Source organism: Dromiciops gliroides, chromosome 3 (assembly GCF_019393635.1).
Source record: "Dromiciops gliroides isolate mDroGli1 chromosome 3, mDroGli1.pri, whole genome shotgun sequence".
NCBI lineage: Eukaryota > Metazoa > Chordata > Mammalia > Microbiotheria > Microbiotheriidae > Dromiciops > Dromiciops gliroides.
The window spans coordinates 352,281,354-352,296,718 of NC_057863.1; positions in this window are offsets into that span (position 1 = coordinate 352,281,354).

Here is a 15,365-nt window from a genome sequence, read left to right on the forward strand (position 1 = left end):
GCAGAGACAGATAACCATAGTATATATGTGATAAATGATTTGGGTAAGGGTTAGATGAGATGATTACTGAGGTCCCTTTCAGTTTAGTCCATACATACATGTACCCCTTATAAAATTCAGACTCTTCAAGGGCAGGGAATGTTTCAACAGGTACAAGAAATTTATACTTAAATCTTCATATATACATTCAAATATATACATATATATAAATATATACATATATATGAACATATATACTTCAAATATCGACAAGTCCTTTTCCTTTATTCCCTACCTGGTAGAGATGGAGAAATCTCCCTAGAAATGCCTTCTCTCATGGATTTTCAGACATAGAAGGGAAAAGGAAGAAGGAAACAACAAGCATTTATTAAATACCTACTATGGGTCAGGCACATATTATCCAAAGATTATCTCAACTCATCATTTTATTTGAGAGGAAGCATGATGTAGATGCAAAAGATAAGTGACTGGACCTCCAAAAATCAACACCTGTGCTGAAATCACACTTCTGGTATCAGCTAAATGACAATGGGCAAATCACACAACCTCTAGAAGCCTCATCTGTAAAATGAGAATAACATCACTGGTAACACAAGGGATTTTTTTTTGGCATAAATTGGATAATGCATGTAAAGCACTTTGCAAACCTCAAAGTGCTAAGAAATGTAAGGCATCATTTGTCTCTGATAAAAAGAATAGAGCAGGCAAACCTGGAAGAACTATTTCAATTCAAGGTTAGCTCCAAACATGAGAGAGCAAGATCTAATTCTTCTTGGGCTTCTCTTGCCTTTGCAAGCAAGAAGTATACCTAGCAAAGAAAGAAATGGTATTTTTGGGGTATATGGGAAAATCCTGAGTACAGCTTTCTCAGGAGCAGCTTCTCCTGAGCTGATATCATCTCAAGGTTGGTCATTGCACAGGGTTACTTTGGAATTCTCATCCTCTGCTCCTTTTGACTCACAGAGCTTGAAGTCATGAAATCCAATATCCTTATTTTACAGGTGAGGAAAGAGAGGCACAGAGAGATTAAGCAACTTTCCCCGGATCACACTGGTAATAAGTGGCTGAAACAGGACTTGAACTTGGGTCTTCCTGCCTCCAAAATCAGCATTCTATCCACTATCTCCGAGGTATCCTACAACTATGCCCTTCCTATTCCCACCTCCACACCACTGAACAATGCCTACACCACCATGACTTGTCTCTTCATCTATCCAAATCCCACTCCTCCTTCAAGGACCAGCTCTAGGCCTTTCCCTACTATTCTAGCCCACGATGAATTCCTAAAGGAATTATAGGCAGTACCACATACTTCAGCACTTAATTACTCATTAATTACTTCATGTGTGTTTTGTCTGCCCATCCAGAGTGCATTCCCCTAAGGGGCAAAAACTTTGCCTGTTGCTTCTCTAGGATTTCCCACCAAAGTGCTGGAAACACAAGCAGTGCTAAATAAATACTTGTTGAATAGAAGTAAATTAAAGGAAGGACTGGAAGGTGGGGGCAGGGCTGAAAACTGACACTGCCAGTTCAATTGCCTCATATACATATGCATAGCCTGAGTCCCAAGTCCGGAAAAGAGTAGTATCTTTGTGTAGCTATCCTGAACAGACTACAGTACCCAAAGAGACACCATAACCCTCTCCCTAGCCAATGAGACAGAGCCTTAAATAGCAATCCCTGAATCCCTGGCCTCAGTCTAGGGTTTGCAGCAACATCACTACCTCCCACACTGCTTTCATCTACAACCCTAGACTGGGGTAAAAACAAAAACAAAACAAAACAAAAAACAGAAGACCTTTCCCAGGAGGCGGATGCAATAGCTACACATCAAAGGAAAGGTTAAACAAACAGAAAGGGGCTAGGGCCCAGATGATCCTCATCACTATGGCAGAACCTAGGGTATGTCAAGGTCTAAAGGCTGGTATGTAGTTAAGGAGGCCCTGTCCCTGGGAGCCCTCAGCTACACCAGCAGGATATACTGCAAAGGGAAATGGACCAGACTCCTTGAATGAGCAACAGACCCAGAGTCAAGAGAACCCTATCTTTGTCTCAGCTCTGCCTTTTGTTATCTGTGAGCCTTTGGATAAATCACTTCAGTATGACCTAGGGCCTCTGTTTCCTCCTCTGTAACGAGGGTGTTAGGTCAGATGATGTCCAGAGTCTCTTCAGCCCTAAATCCTAGGACCATCTGTGTGTGTCGTCACCCATGCCCACCTTGCCCCATCTCCGACTCTAAGAACCCGGCCTCTTTTTAGGGTTCAGATCAAGGGCTATTTCCTCCCCAAAAAGCCTGTCCTGACACCCGCAGTGGTTAGAATGCCTACTCCTGAGGATTTATTTTCTCTGTATCTTATGCTACTTATCTGTGAACTGATATGTCTCTAAACTATAAAAAAATAAGCTCTTTGAGGGCAGGGGCTGTTCTTTTTTGTGTCTGCTTCTCCAGTGGCTGGAACGTGCTACGTGCTTAATAAATGTATGTTAATTGGCACTGTATTATATCATATCCTATATTAACCAGGGGGTCGACAGGACACCTTGTATAAATATTCAGCTGGGGGGGGGGGCGGGGTTCATGCCTTGCTTGCCCTGACGGGAGGAAATGGGAGACACGTGCATGGTGGGGTGGATGGGAAGGAGAAAGAGGGAGAGGCCTAAGCTCGGTCTGTTCATTAGCTTGGGAAAGCATCCGGTGAATGATGAGCAGAACGTTCCCGCTATGGTTCTCTAGTACCCCGGCGGGCTCTCACCAGGGGGGATGGGGGCGAGTAGGGAATGATCTAGTGACTCGTGGGACATACCTGCTCTCACTGCACTGTTTGCGCTCCCTCACCCGCAGCCACTTTCGGAGGAGGAAGCGTTTGCGGCGGGGTGAGGCGCTGGGTGTGGAACAGTTGGACCAGGGAGTGTCCTCATCGCTGGATGGTGTTATCTCGATGGAAGGCAACTGTAAAAACTCTTTGCCAGGGGCCAAAGAGCTGGACAAGTCCGGGGCCAACCCCCCTTCCAAACTTTGCTCCTGCACGTTCTTCATCCTGCGCATCTTGAATCTCCGCCGACGAAGTGTTGGGGTGGACGAGCTGGACCAGACTGGGCTGGCGTCGGGGGCTCCCTGGGACTCCCCCGGCACCTGCAGGGCGGGTAGCTGGAGGTTCTCCATAATGTTAGCAGCTGGCATTGGGTTCCCGTCTTCCACTCGCTACGTTCTCAGAAACCTCTCTCTGTGTCTCTTTCTTGCTCCCTACTGCCCCCACCCCCTAGCTTGCCTGCCCACTAACACACTTCCCCCCACGTTAGGAAACACGTTCGCATGCTGCAAAGAGTTAGGCAAGTTCTTTATCCTGGTGCCGGATGGTGGAGGCAGCCGGCGAGCTGTCCAGGGGTGTCTCCAACTTTCTCTCCAAGTCCGGGCTTCCCCAAAGATTGCTGCCTGTGCCGAGAGATGCTGGTAGCGGGGACGGGGGCGGGCGGGAGGCCGGGCTGCCAACCCCCCGGGCTTCCCTCTTGGGGCTCCCCTCAGGCGCGTTTGGCTCGGTTGTTTTTCTTCCGCTGGCTCTCCCTCGTCTGCTTGCGTCTTCGCCTTAGCTGGGACTCGGTGACACACTCCCCCCGGGGCCGCGAGGCAAACTCTCAGCTGTTTGTGTTCTGGAGACCAGGTTGGGGAACCGGCTTGGAGCTGCAAGGAGGGCAGAGAGAGAGAGAGAAAGAGAGAGGAGGAAGAGGAGGAAAAGACAGAGAGGAAGGAGGGAGAGAGGGAAAGAAAGAGAGAGAGGGAAGCGATAACAACTGGATAAAAAAGGAGGAGGAGCGGGGGTGGGCAGGGGGCGGGGGGAGGTTGGCATTTCTGTGAGAGATAGGGCATTCACGGCAGCAACAGCGAGTGTAACTGTACACGGGATCCCTTAGGGACAGAGGCTGCCCGAGTGTAAAAGCTGCTCCAATCAGCCTAATGAAATAGGATAAGAAACCAAACTTTCTCCAAAAGGCGATTGGCCAGGCAGCTCTTACACTGTACGCGTCTTTCCTAGGGGGGTGGGAGTGGGAGTGGGGGAACTTTCAGAGCTCAGCTCCTGCTCCCCTTCTCCCCTCCCCAAGACACAAGATGAAGGCCATACTGGAACTTGAAGAGAGGGAGCAGGCATATGGAGGGCATATGGAAAGGGGAGTTCAAGGAGTTTTCCAGCTGGGTGTCCCCTCTCCTTAAGATTTGAGGAGAATTCTCTCAAGGCAACGGGCTTGAAAGAAAGATGGGATGAGGGTGTTAAAGTTAGCAAGAGCTGCTTCCAAAAAAAAAAACATAAAAAACGATAGCCCCAAAAGAAAGGAGAGTCCTCAGTTGGAGCTGCCAGAGATGCTACATACCAAAGAAAAGACAGACTGTAGACACACAGAACACACAGGACAAGAGGAAACAAATGGAACTGAACCCTGATTCTTGTCTGACCCTTGCTCCACTATGTCCCAGGTCAAGATAAGGGTTAAAATGACTCAAATACAACAAAGCCAGCCAATGCATCCTCACCCTCACCCTCACCCTTTGGGATCAAGTCATTTCTAACATGGTCAAGAGCATGGGTTTGGGCCCAAAGGGCCCAGGTCCCTTCCCAGGTGGAAGTACTAGGAAAATGGGCAAGTTTAAGGGTCTCAGGATGGGCTCAAGGCATACTATCCTAAAGACACTGGTGCTAGATCCTTGAGACTGACATGGAAGTTATTCTCTAGGGCCACTTCCACCTAATCTCTCCCCCATCTCAAAGCATCTGCCTATTACATATTCAAAAGAACCACCAGGGTAACAAGCAACTGGGGGATTGGGTTAGGGGAGAAGGGAGAACTCAGTTTTTTTTAAAAAGTAGATGAGAAGAAAAGAGTAAAAAGAAAGGGAAATATTCAGTCCAAAGACTGATTTCACTCAATCTCTCCTGCCCTGGTTCCTCTTTGAGAATAAATTCCAAGCGATGATTCCAAAATAACCTCAAGAATAATGTAAACCCCCCTACCATGCCATGTAGTGATTCACTGTAATAAACTACCCCAAGGAGTAATTCTGTAGGTAACTACTAAACCCACAGCCACAGTTCTGTCCCATGAGCATGAAGATGACTGACAGATGTGTGGACTTAACTAACTTCTTGAAGTCTTTGAAACAGTAAATTTTATAATTCCCTAAGTGACAGATGCTGGCAGCACGGAGGACCATTACAAACCCAGACCTGATTTCATCTCCCCAAAACTTCAGCCCCATCTGTCTGATTCTTCTCCAGCTTGGGCTGTCGACTCCAACATCAGCAGCAGTTGGGCATCACTCAGTTTTAACTCCCGGATATGGCACAGCAAACAGAATAGCTTCGTGTCAAGTGTCAGACCCAGAAAGGAAGGAGCCGGATGTCAATATCCTTGAGACATTTCTGGCATCTGAGATTTGTGAAGAAGCTGCAGTTTGACTCTAAACTCCTGAAGCTGGAGCTGAGCCAAATCCCTGCAGGTCTGCTGGTTGTCCTTGTATATAGTTCATCCCAAGATTTCTCCAAGATGCTTGGAAGGTTGCTCAGGGGAAAAAAGGCTCAAGGGAAGGCAAGTCCCTTGCAAAATGTTTTCTTAGAGGCACTGAATTTAAACTTCTGCCTCCTGGGAAAAGACCCTTCTCAGTCCATGTTTTTACCCACAGTAGATTCTGGATCGAAGATCCTATTTATTTCAGTTAAAATCAAACCTTTATTAAGCTCCGGAAGCGTTTAATAAATTATTATAATAAAATCTCATTTATATGCGCTGCCTTCCCTTTCTCCAGAGGCGAGGCCTAGGGGTGTGGAATATTGCATATGCTATCAGATAGTGTTGGTTGGTTTTGCTGAATTGCTTTTTTTCCCCTCTTTAAAAAAAAAATCTTTCTTACACTGGCGAGGGGAGATAGAAATTATATATTCAAAAGTGAATGTGATATAACAACAGTAGATACCAATTTGCAAACTTTAAAATGCTATTTAAATGTCAGCTATCATTACTCCCCCCAAAAGAACTAATTTAAGCACTGAACAAATCAATAGGTATGCCAATCATTTCTATACCACTTGCACTGAGGCAGCAAGCTAAATTGGAGACCAGCCTCACTTGATTGGGGACAGACAACTAGAGAGTATCTCAAAATATGAACACTGACCTTTCTTACTGTATTTGAAACAGGAGAGCTTCAAAAAAAACCCCATTTTCCTGGGGGCAGCTAGGTGGCACAGTGGATAAAGCACTGGCCCTAGATTCAAGAGGACCTGAGTTCTGCCCTGCAAAGAACAAAATAAAACAAACAAACAAACAAAAAAATATGTTCCCTGCCAGCAATGACTTCCCTTCTCCTTTCCAACAAGAGTATCTTAAAAACCCACCCAGCCCAAGAAGACTTTTCTTATTTGCCCTGCCTGCCCTTCTTCACTTTTCTTACTACATGGCACTAATTCTGCTGTTGGATGGCCGGGGTTCTATTATGATTGCCACTAAAATCACCCAGTAACCTCGGCAAATCATTTTACATCCTTGGCTGTCAGTTTCCTAATCGTAAAATGAAAAAATCGAACTACCTCATGTCTAAAATCCCTCCAACTCTGACTTTCAAGGATTCTATATCCATCAGCATTCTTGCACCTATGGTGAACACTTGTGCAACAAACTGTCCTTCACACAAAGACAAATGACACCATTAATGTACCAACAGTAAGGATGAATCTGCATGGCTTCATCCATATTCCTTGTAGTCACGGCACAAGGCAAGGTTAACTGGCCTGCATCTGGTTCAAACCTATAACCTTGGCCTCCTTAGCAACACAGTGTTTCTAACCAAGTAAAAACTGCAAAACTCTAAGTATCTTTAATGTATTTTCTTGCTCATTTCCATAGTCAGAGATTTTCCATTCCCCCTACCAGAATAAAAACTCTTTGGAGATCCAAATGTTCAATCAATAATCTCCCTATCTTCATATCCAAAGGCCTTTTCTCAGTACTCATCTCTTAACATTTGAATAACATAGGACATCAATGACCACACTCCCCTTCTTTTTCTTCTCCACTCCCTTGGGTTCCTATGGCATGATACTCTCGTGATCCTCATCTTACTCTGATCATGCTTTCTCCTTTGCTGGGTTCCTCTTCCTCCTCCCACCCCCTTTAATGAAATTGAAATGGAACTGAAACAATAAAATACAACTAACTCCACCCAAGCTCAACCCTTTCTTCTCCCCACTGTTTCCTTTTACTTTCTCATTCCAAAGCTTCAACTAGCATTCCTTGCTGGCTCTCAAATCTCTACTTTTAGTCCCTGCACTTCTCCACTGAACTTTAGACCCACATCTTCAAACATTAGCAGTCATCTCTGTCTGGATGTCTCCATGGTACCTCAAATATAACATGTTCAAAAACCAAAGGGGGGGCAGCTAGGTGGGCAAAGTGGATAAAAGGACTGGCCCTGGATTCAGGAGGACCTGAGTTCAAATCTGGCCTCAGACATTTGACACTTACCAGCTGTGTGACCCGGAGCAAGTAACTTAACCTTCGTTGCCCGCCGCCAAAACAAACAAACACATCCTCCCCAACTTGAAAAATGAGGATAATAAATAATATCTGCACTACCTGCCTCACAGGGTTTTTGCGAATCCTAAAACCAGTATATAGATAAATCAACCACAAACATTTCTTAAACCTTTACTATATGTCAGGCACCGTGTTTGTTCTGAGGATACAATGACAAGAAGCAAACAGTCCCTGCCTGCAGGGAGCATACATCCAATCAATGAAGACAACAAAATGCATACATATAGAGGTATGTACAGGCTAGATCAGAGCTGATCTTAGAGGTGGTAGAGGTATCGAAGGGCACTAGCAGCTGGGCCCCACAGAAAAGGAGGTCCCTGAGTTAAGCCTTAAAGAAACTAGGAATTTTAAGAGGCAAAGATGAAGGAGTTCATTCTAGGCCTGGAAGATATCCTGTGCAAAGACATGGACACAGGAGATGAAGTACTGTGTGTGAGGAACAGCTATTAGGCCAATAAAACTAGCCAATAGAGTGTGTACTCCTATAGAGGAAAAATGTAGAATAACCTTCAAAAGGTAGGTTGGAGCCTAGGAAGAAAGGATTTATTAAATGCCTATTATATACCAGAACTGTGCTAAGTACTCCACAAATACCTCATTTGATCCTCATAACAACCCTGGGAGGTTGGTACTATTATTATCTTCATTTTACAGTTGAGGAAACTGAGACAGGCAGAGGTTAAATGGCTTGCCCAGGGTCTCACAACCAGTAAATGTCTGTGGCAGGATTTGAATTCAAGTCTTCCTGACAAGGTTACAAATCTGGGTAACCAGAAATATGCCAGCACCCTTAACAGAGAGAAGTAGAGAAAAGGGGAGGGCTTGAGGAGAAAAGTAATGACTTTTGTCTTGGACACATTGCATCTGAGATGCCTAAGAAACAGCCAATCCAAAATAGGAACTAGGGTTTATTTTTTCTCTAACTTCTCCTCCTAACTTCCCCTATTCTGTTAATGGGCATTTTCTAAGCTAGCTGTCCACCATTACTCCTTCATTTATCACATCATAATAGCTCATATTTCTATAGCACTTTAAAGTTTACAAAGTGCTTTCCTTACAATTCAGTGAGGTAGGTAATACAAGTACTGCTGCTCCCATTTTACAGATGAGAAAACAGGCACAAAGAAGTGATAGAGCTAGTAAAGTTTAGAACTAGGAGTTGAGCCAGGTCAACTGACTCCAAGTCCAAGATTCTTTCTGCTATACCATGTTTACCATCCATTCTTCTGTTAAATCCGTCAATTCTGTCTCCACAATCTCTCTCACATCTGTTTCCTCTTTGCATTTCCACAAACATCATCAAATCCCCCATTCCTCCTCACCTAAACTTTGCACTAGCATCTTAACTCTCCAGTCTTTTCCACCTGTAGTCCATCCTACTCAAACCATCAAATGAATATGTAACCCCTCTTTTCCCCAACCCTGGAAGGGGCTTCTGTGAGTGCCACGTGCAGCATCTGCAGATATACTGGAGAGGAGACAAGAAAGATGCTGTGCACCTAAATAAGGGCCACATGCTTTGGAAGAGAAGTTTGAGAAAAGCATTTGGGAGATGCCCAGTGGAGGAGAAGGTAGCAGTTCCCTTACCCTCCCTGCTTGGCTCATTCCCCCTAACTACCGTTCACACAAGCAACAGCCAACCTGTCGCTAGCTAGGACTCTACTTTCTCAGATTAGTCAGTAAACAGAAAATCAAAACAGTTTCTACAGATAGAGTAAGGGAAACAATGCACAGGAGCAAAAGAACTGTTTGGGAATGAGATGGAATCTCAGCTACCAAAGAGAAAAAATTAGTTGGGAGGGAGCATTACAGAGTAGGGCAGTTCTCTCTTAGTAGACCCTAAGGTTATCAAGCACTCAAAGGTCAAGGGACATGTTGGGGAACAAGCTTCCCAGACTCCTGTCCTCCATTCAAATGTCTGCATGTCTCTCTCCAACTCCCTCTCTCAAATTCCTCTTTCAAAATGTATGACCCTTCCACAAAAACACAGTATGTAAGGGCCCAGTGGTCTCTCTGACAGTCAGGAGAAATAGTCTGCCCACATAGCAATACCCAGTGTCACAGGTGTGTCCTTCAGGAAAAACTCCCTGCAGGTTGGGCCCAAGTGGGGTTATAAATATTTCTTTGTTGTGTGTGTGGGGGGTGTTATTTTGTTGTTCAGTTGTGACCCCTTTAGGATTTTCTGTCAAAGATACTGGGAGGTTTGCCATTCTTCTTCAGTTCATTTTACAAATAAGGAAACTGAAGCAAACAGGGGTAATTGACTTACCCCGGGTCACACAGCTAGTAAGTGTCTGAGGTCAGATTTGAACTCAGGAAGATAAGCTTCCTGAATCCACTCTCTATCCATTGTGCCACCTAGCTGCCCACTGGGGGTGTTATAATGTTTCTAATTTCACATTTTTTAATATGTCACTCCTTTGCTCAAAAATCTTTTCTACCTTCTGACAAAGTACAAACTCCTTAGCCTGAAATTCAAGACCCTCTGTGATATGACTTCATCTTACCTTCCCAGTCCCCTTCAACTGTTTTAAATGTTGGTCAAATTGGACTAGGTGGCTCAGTGGATTAAGCACTGGCCTTGGATTCAGGAGGACCTGAGTTGAAATTTGGCCTCCGATACTTACTAGCTGTGTAACCCTGGGCAAGTCACTTAACCCCCAATTTCTTCCAGAAAAAAAGTTATATACAGGATACACTGGAAAAAATCATCAGGGACTAGAATTAAGGGAGATTGGGAAACACTTTCTGTAGAAATGGAGTTTTAGCTGGACTTGAAGAGAGCCGGGAAAGCCAGGAGCCTTTCCTAATGATACAATGAAGTCTTAAGGATAAAAAGGACTGGATAGCCTACCTAAATAAAATTTCCTGCATCACAGTGATCAGGGTCATGCAGCTTTGGCTTGAAAACATCCAATGATACTTCTTTTGGGTTTTTTTGGCAGGGCAATGAGGGTTAAGTGACTTGGCGGGCTAGTCACTCCTTCAACAGTCCTCATGTACCATATTGAGTCAGCCGTCCTCATCTGGAATCCCAGCTCTGCCATTGCATGACTGGGGCAAATCTCTTCGCCTCTGGCCTCAGTTTCCTCTATCTGTAAAATGAGGGGATTGAACTAGGTGACCACCTTATGCCCCATGTACGTTGTGTTTATATTGTGAATGGCTGTCACTGCTATCTTTAAGTTGGTAAAAGGTCTATTTATCTTTTATTTGGAAATCAACAGTGTCATCACCCCCCTTTATAGAGGAGAAATGTGAGACGCCTGTTCAAGGTCATGAAGATGATTCATTTGGAGCTTTTACAAGAACTGCAGGTTTACCAATTCCCAATTCAATGTTTCTTTCTACAATAGAGGATCCTGAATCCAAATTTTTCTTATTTAAGATCACAGATTTTGGAAGCAGGCATGGTCCTCAGAGACCATCTGACCCCCTCACTTTACAAATGAGGAAATGGAAGCCTGGAAAAGGGAGTCAATTACTTTGAAAGTACGTAAGAACCTTACTCTTTAAGTGGCACAGTCTGGATTCAAAGCCCGTAGTGTATCTCCAATACCCCAAACTGCCTTTGTTTGTGTATTCCCAACTCTCTTCAACAGGTTCTTCTAATCAGGGAGAAATCTCTAGCAATTCAAGTTGTCCACAAATGGAATGGCCTTTTTTTTTTTTTTTTTGGCGGGGCAATGAGGGTTAGTGACTTGCCCAGAGTCACACAGCTAGTGAATGTCAAGTGTCTGAGGCCACATTTGAACTCAGGTCCTCCTGAATCCAGGGCTGGTGTTTTATCCACTGCGCCACCTAGCTGCCCTGGAATGGCCTTCTTAAAGAAGTGGCAGTTTCTTCCTCCTGGGAGGTCTTCAAGCAGAGGCTGAATTGACCACGTTGTCTGCTCTGTTAGAGGGACGTGTTTCTTTTTGTAGACTGATAGGGTGCCTTCCAACTCTCAGCTTCCGAGATTCTGTAATTCAAAAAACTTGGTTGCAAAAGACCTAAGGCCAAGTTGAAACCCCTTCTCCACCTACACTCAGAGTCAAAAAGTATCATTTACCAATTAAAGTATTTATTCACCAATTAAACCTACTAAATAGATTTTTATTAAATTGCTAATATTAGCAAGGAAGGCACTGGGCTAGGTGCTAAGGATACAAAGATAGACATGACCCTTGCTCACAAGGATTTTTACAATTTAAGGGGGGAGGACAAGTACACAAATAACCTTGATACAAGAGAGAGTAAGATAAGGGCAGTTTCCATTCCTGAGGTTCCCAAACTCAGGCAGGGAGAAGTCAGTGTTGGGAGCGATATTCTTAGAGATGATCAATCATTTGAGAGGAAAGCTCAGCCTGAAATTCATCGTCCAAAGTTGACAATGAAACAAATTCACCACCAGCCAGGACCACAGAAGTCACTTCCAATAGGTCCACCCTAGAAATGAAGGCTTGCGTTGCCATCAGTCAGAAACTATCTACCTCTTCCTTGACACAGCCGAAGCAGACGCTTTTACCAGAACTGACTTGTCTTACTCTGTACTCCCAAGAAAACGAACTTCCTTATTTTTCACATCGGGAAACTGAGGCTTGGGGATTTGGGGGCAAGGGAGGGTGGAGGAAAAACTCAGTTGCCAAAGGTTATTAGGGTTAGGTGTCTCCCAACCTGACTTGAACCACTAAACTGCCCACTTCTCTATGTTAGGTTCTATTACTAAGCAGCTTCCCCTGTTCTGGGATCTGGGGATCATTATGTCACCTTTGGTCCCCAGCCAGGTGTTAGCCAGAAGGATCCAGCCACCCCCTCCCCCAACTCCCAGCAGCATTTGTGGCTTTCAGATGTAGACGAGCTCATATTACCAAGCAACTGTTGTTTATTCTGGGGCAGTTCTGGCTCCATTTCCTGCAGACACAGATACCCAACACCTGTCTATTGCTTCTCCAGACTCAGACCCAGAGCCAGGGACTAGGTATTAAGCTATTTAGCCTAAACTTACTGGACACAATTTGCGTGAAAAATACCAACTGTGAGGCCGTATTTCTCCCTGTCATGCACATACAAGAGAACTCAGAGTAGAAAAGAGTACCAACTCCACTATTTAGGACACTGTCTTTACCCTCAGCTTCTAATGCCCCTTCAAAGACCCCAAGCTGCCTTACCTTGAGAGGAAGCCTAGTGTAGTCCAAAAATCACCCGGACTTGGAGTCTAGAGTCCTGGGATCTAATCTTACTTCTGCAAGATAAGCACTGTGTAGAGGATAGACCACTAGATGTTAGGATCATATGGGTTCAAATCCTGTGGCTGGAAAAATCACTTCTCTCTCAAAGTCTCAGTTTTGCCCTCTGTGAAATGGGTCTTTGAACTAGACAGCTCCTTTCCAGCTTTAAATGTATGATCCTAGAGATCAGTGTTTTAAAAAAAAAAAAAACAATAACTAGGCTCTAAGCATAAATGAAATAAAACTAGCTCAACTTGTCTTTCTTCTGGCCTCCTTGGCAGATTCTGTCTTGAAGTAACATTGTCCTGAAGGGGGAACTGAGAGGACAAAGATGCAAAAGTGAATGGTGCACGGCGGCTAGGTGTCGAAGTGGATAGAGCACCGGCCCTGGAGTCAGGAGTACCTGAGTTCAAATCCGGCCTCAGACACTTAACACTTACTAGTTGTGTGACCCTGGGCAAGTCACTTAACCCCAATTGCCTCACCGAAAAAAAAAAAAGTGAATGGTACATGGAAAATTACGACAGTAACCACTTAAAAGTCTGTAGCAGATCATAACAAGAAGATGACCAACTCTAAAGGGACCTGGGTTCAAATCCTGGTCCACCTACTGTGTGATCTTGGGCAAATCAACTGACCTTACTGAGCCTCCGTTACCCATCTGGAATGTTTATACTACTTATCTCATAGGTAAATTTGGGGAAGAATACTTAGCAAACCTTAAGGGATGGGGTGGGAAGAAATGAACCTGTGATTTCATCAGTGTAGGACCTCTAGTTACAGAATTCCCTCTATCATCTTAGGTACTGAGAGGTTAAAACACTTGGCCATGGTCATATAGCCCCCATAATCAGAGGCAGCATAGGGAACCCCACACTTTTAGATGTGGAAGCTACCTTCCTCTCTACCACACCACACTGACTCTCTGAACATGAGTCACTAAAATTACTAATGAAATTAGCTCATGCTGCAGCACAAGGGACTCAGGTAAGATTATAATGATTTGCTGACAGCAAGGCCAGTTATACATTCACTAAGATGTATTACTGAGAGTGGTTATAAAATGGCCTTTTATTTAGATCTTTAAAACTTGAGGGGGGGGGGGCAGCAGGTGGCGCAGTGGATAAAGCACAGGCCCTGGATTCAGGAGGACCTGAGTTCAATCTGCCTCGACACTTGACACTAGCTGTGGACCCTGGGCAAGTCACTTCTAACCCTCATTGCCTCGGGGGAAAAAAAAAAAAAAACTTGGCAGGCTCTCTTAAGGCAGGGAGATTGCAGTCCTGGCTAAAAGCAGATGCTCAGGGCAGAAGATTTCTCAAAGTCCCTACCATGCTTGTGTGTCTTTGAAAGCCCCTAAGACTGGCTGGGGAAGGGAAGAACCAAGGAATAGCCACTGGGTAGAGGGTAGAAAATCTGAAGAGGACTGGGCCAAGCAACTCTCCCCATGCATTTATCTTTATTTCTCCTGCTGGGGAGCCAGCCCCAATGGCTCAGTGTCAGCAGGCAGAACTGGTCAGGGGAAGGATGAGAGAAAACTAAAACCTAATACAAATTAAAGATGAGAGGCTCAGAAACCACTTCCAGACTTTCTGACAAGGAACAGGGGGTGGGGAGGAAAGAGCAGCAATATTTTTATGGATATCAGATGAGCCTGAAGTCAGCAAAACCTGAGTTCAAATCCAGCCTCAGACACTCAGTCGATGTGTGACCCTGGGCAAGTCATTTAATTATTGTCTGCCTCAGTTTCCTCAAGTGTTAAATGGGAGTAATAATAACATTTACCTCACAGAATTCTTATGAAGATCAAATGAAATATTTGCAAAGTGCTTAGCACACCTCCTGGCACATAAAAGGGGCTTAATAAATCCTTATTTCCTTTCTTCCATAGGGAAGCATTTCATGGAGGATGCTCAAATGTCACCCCAAATCCTCCTCCCCAAGCAGTTCCTCTTTTCAAGCAGCAGCTCCTATTCAAGAAGTCAAGCGTTTGTCATCTGAGCAACCTCCCTTGTTTAATTTACTGTCAAGTAACTCATGAGTAGGAGAAGCACAGGGTTCAGTCTTGCAACCTTGTTGACTGAACCCATTCCACCACTATCACCCTCTATCCTCGTAGCCCCAAGCCAAAACTAGACACGGGGTAAATGATAGGATTACAGAATCCTTAAACTGGAAGATGCATTCAAGGGTCATTTCATCAATCTCCCTGTCTTTGGGATGGAACAAAACATGAGTGATTAGAATAGATTAGATTCTCCCCTCTTCTTAATGATCTATAGAAATCCATGGTCCATTGCCTCTCTTAGAAGTCTCTCATTACAACATTGGCACTAATAGGATATAACCAATGTTTTATCAGGTTTTTTATTCTCTTCAGCAATTATATTTCAAGGAGCATCGAGTATCCATCTGGACCATAGCATCAGCCTAATCTCTTTCTGTGTCTCTCTGTCTCTTTCTCTCTGTCTCTCTGTTTCTCTCTCCCTCTCTTTCTTTTCTTTCCTTCCCTCCCTCTCAGTCTCTCTCCTCTCTTTCTCTCCTCCTCCCTCTCTGTCTCTGTCTCTGTCTCTC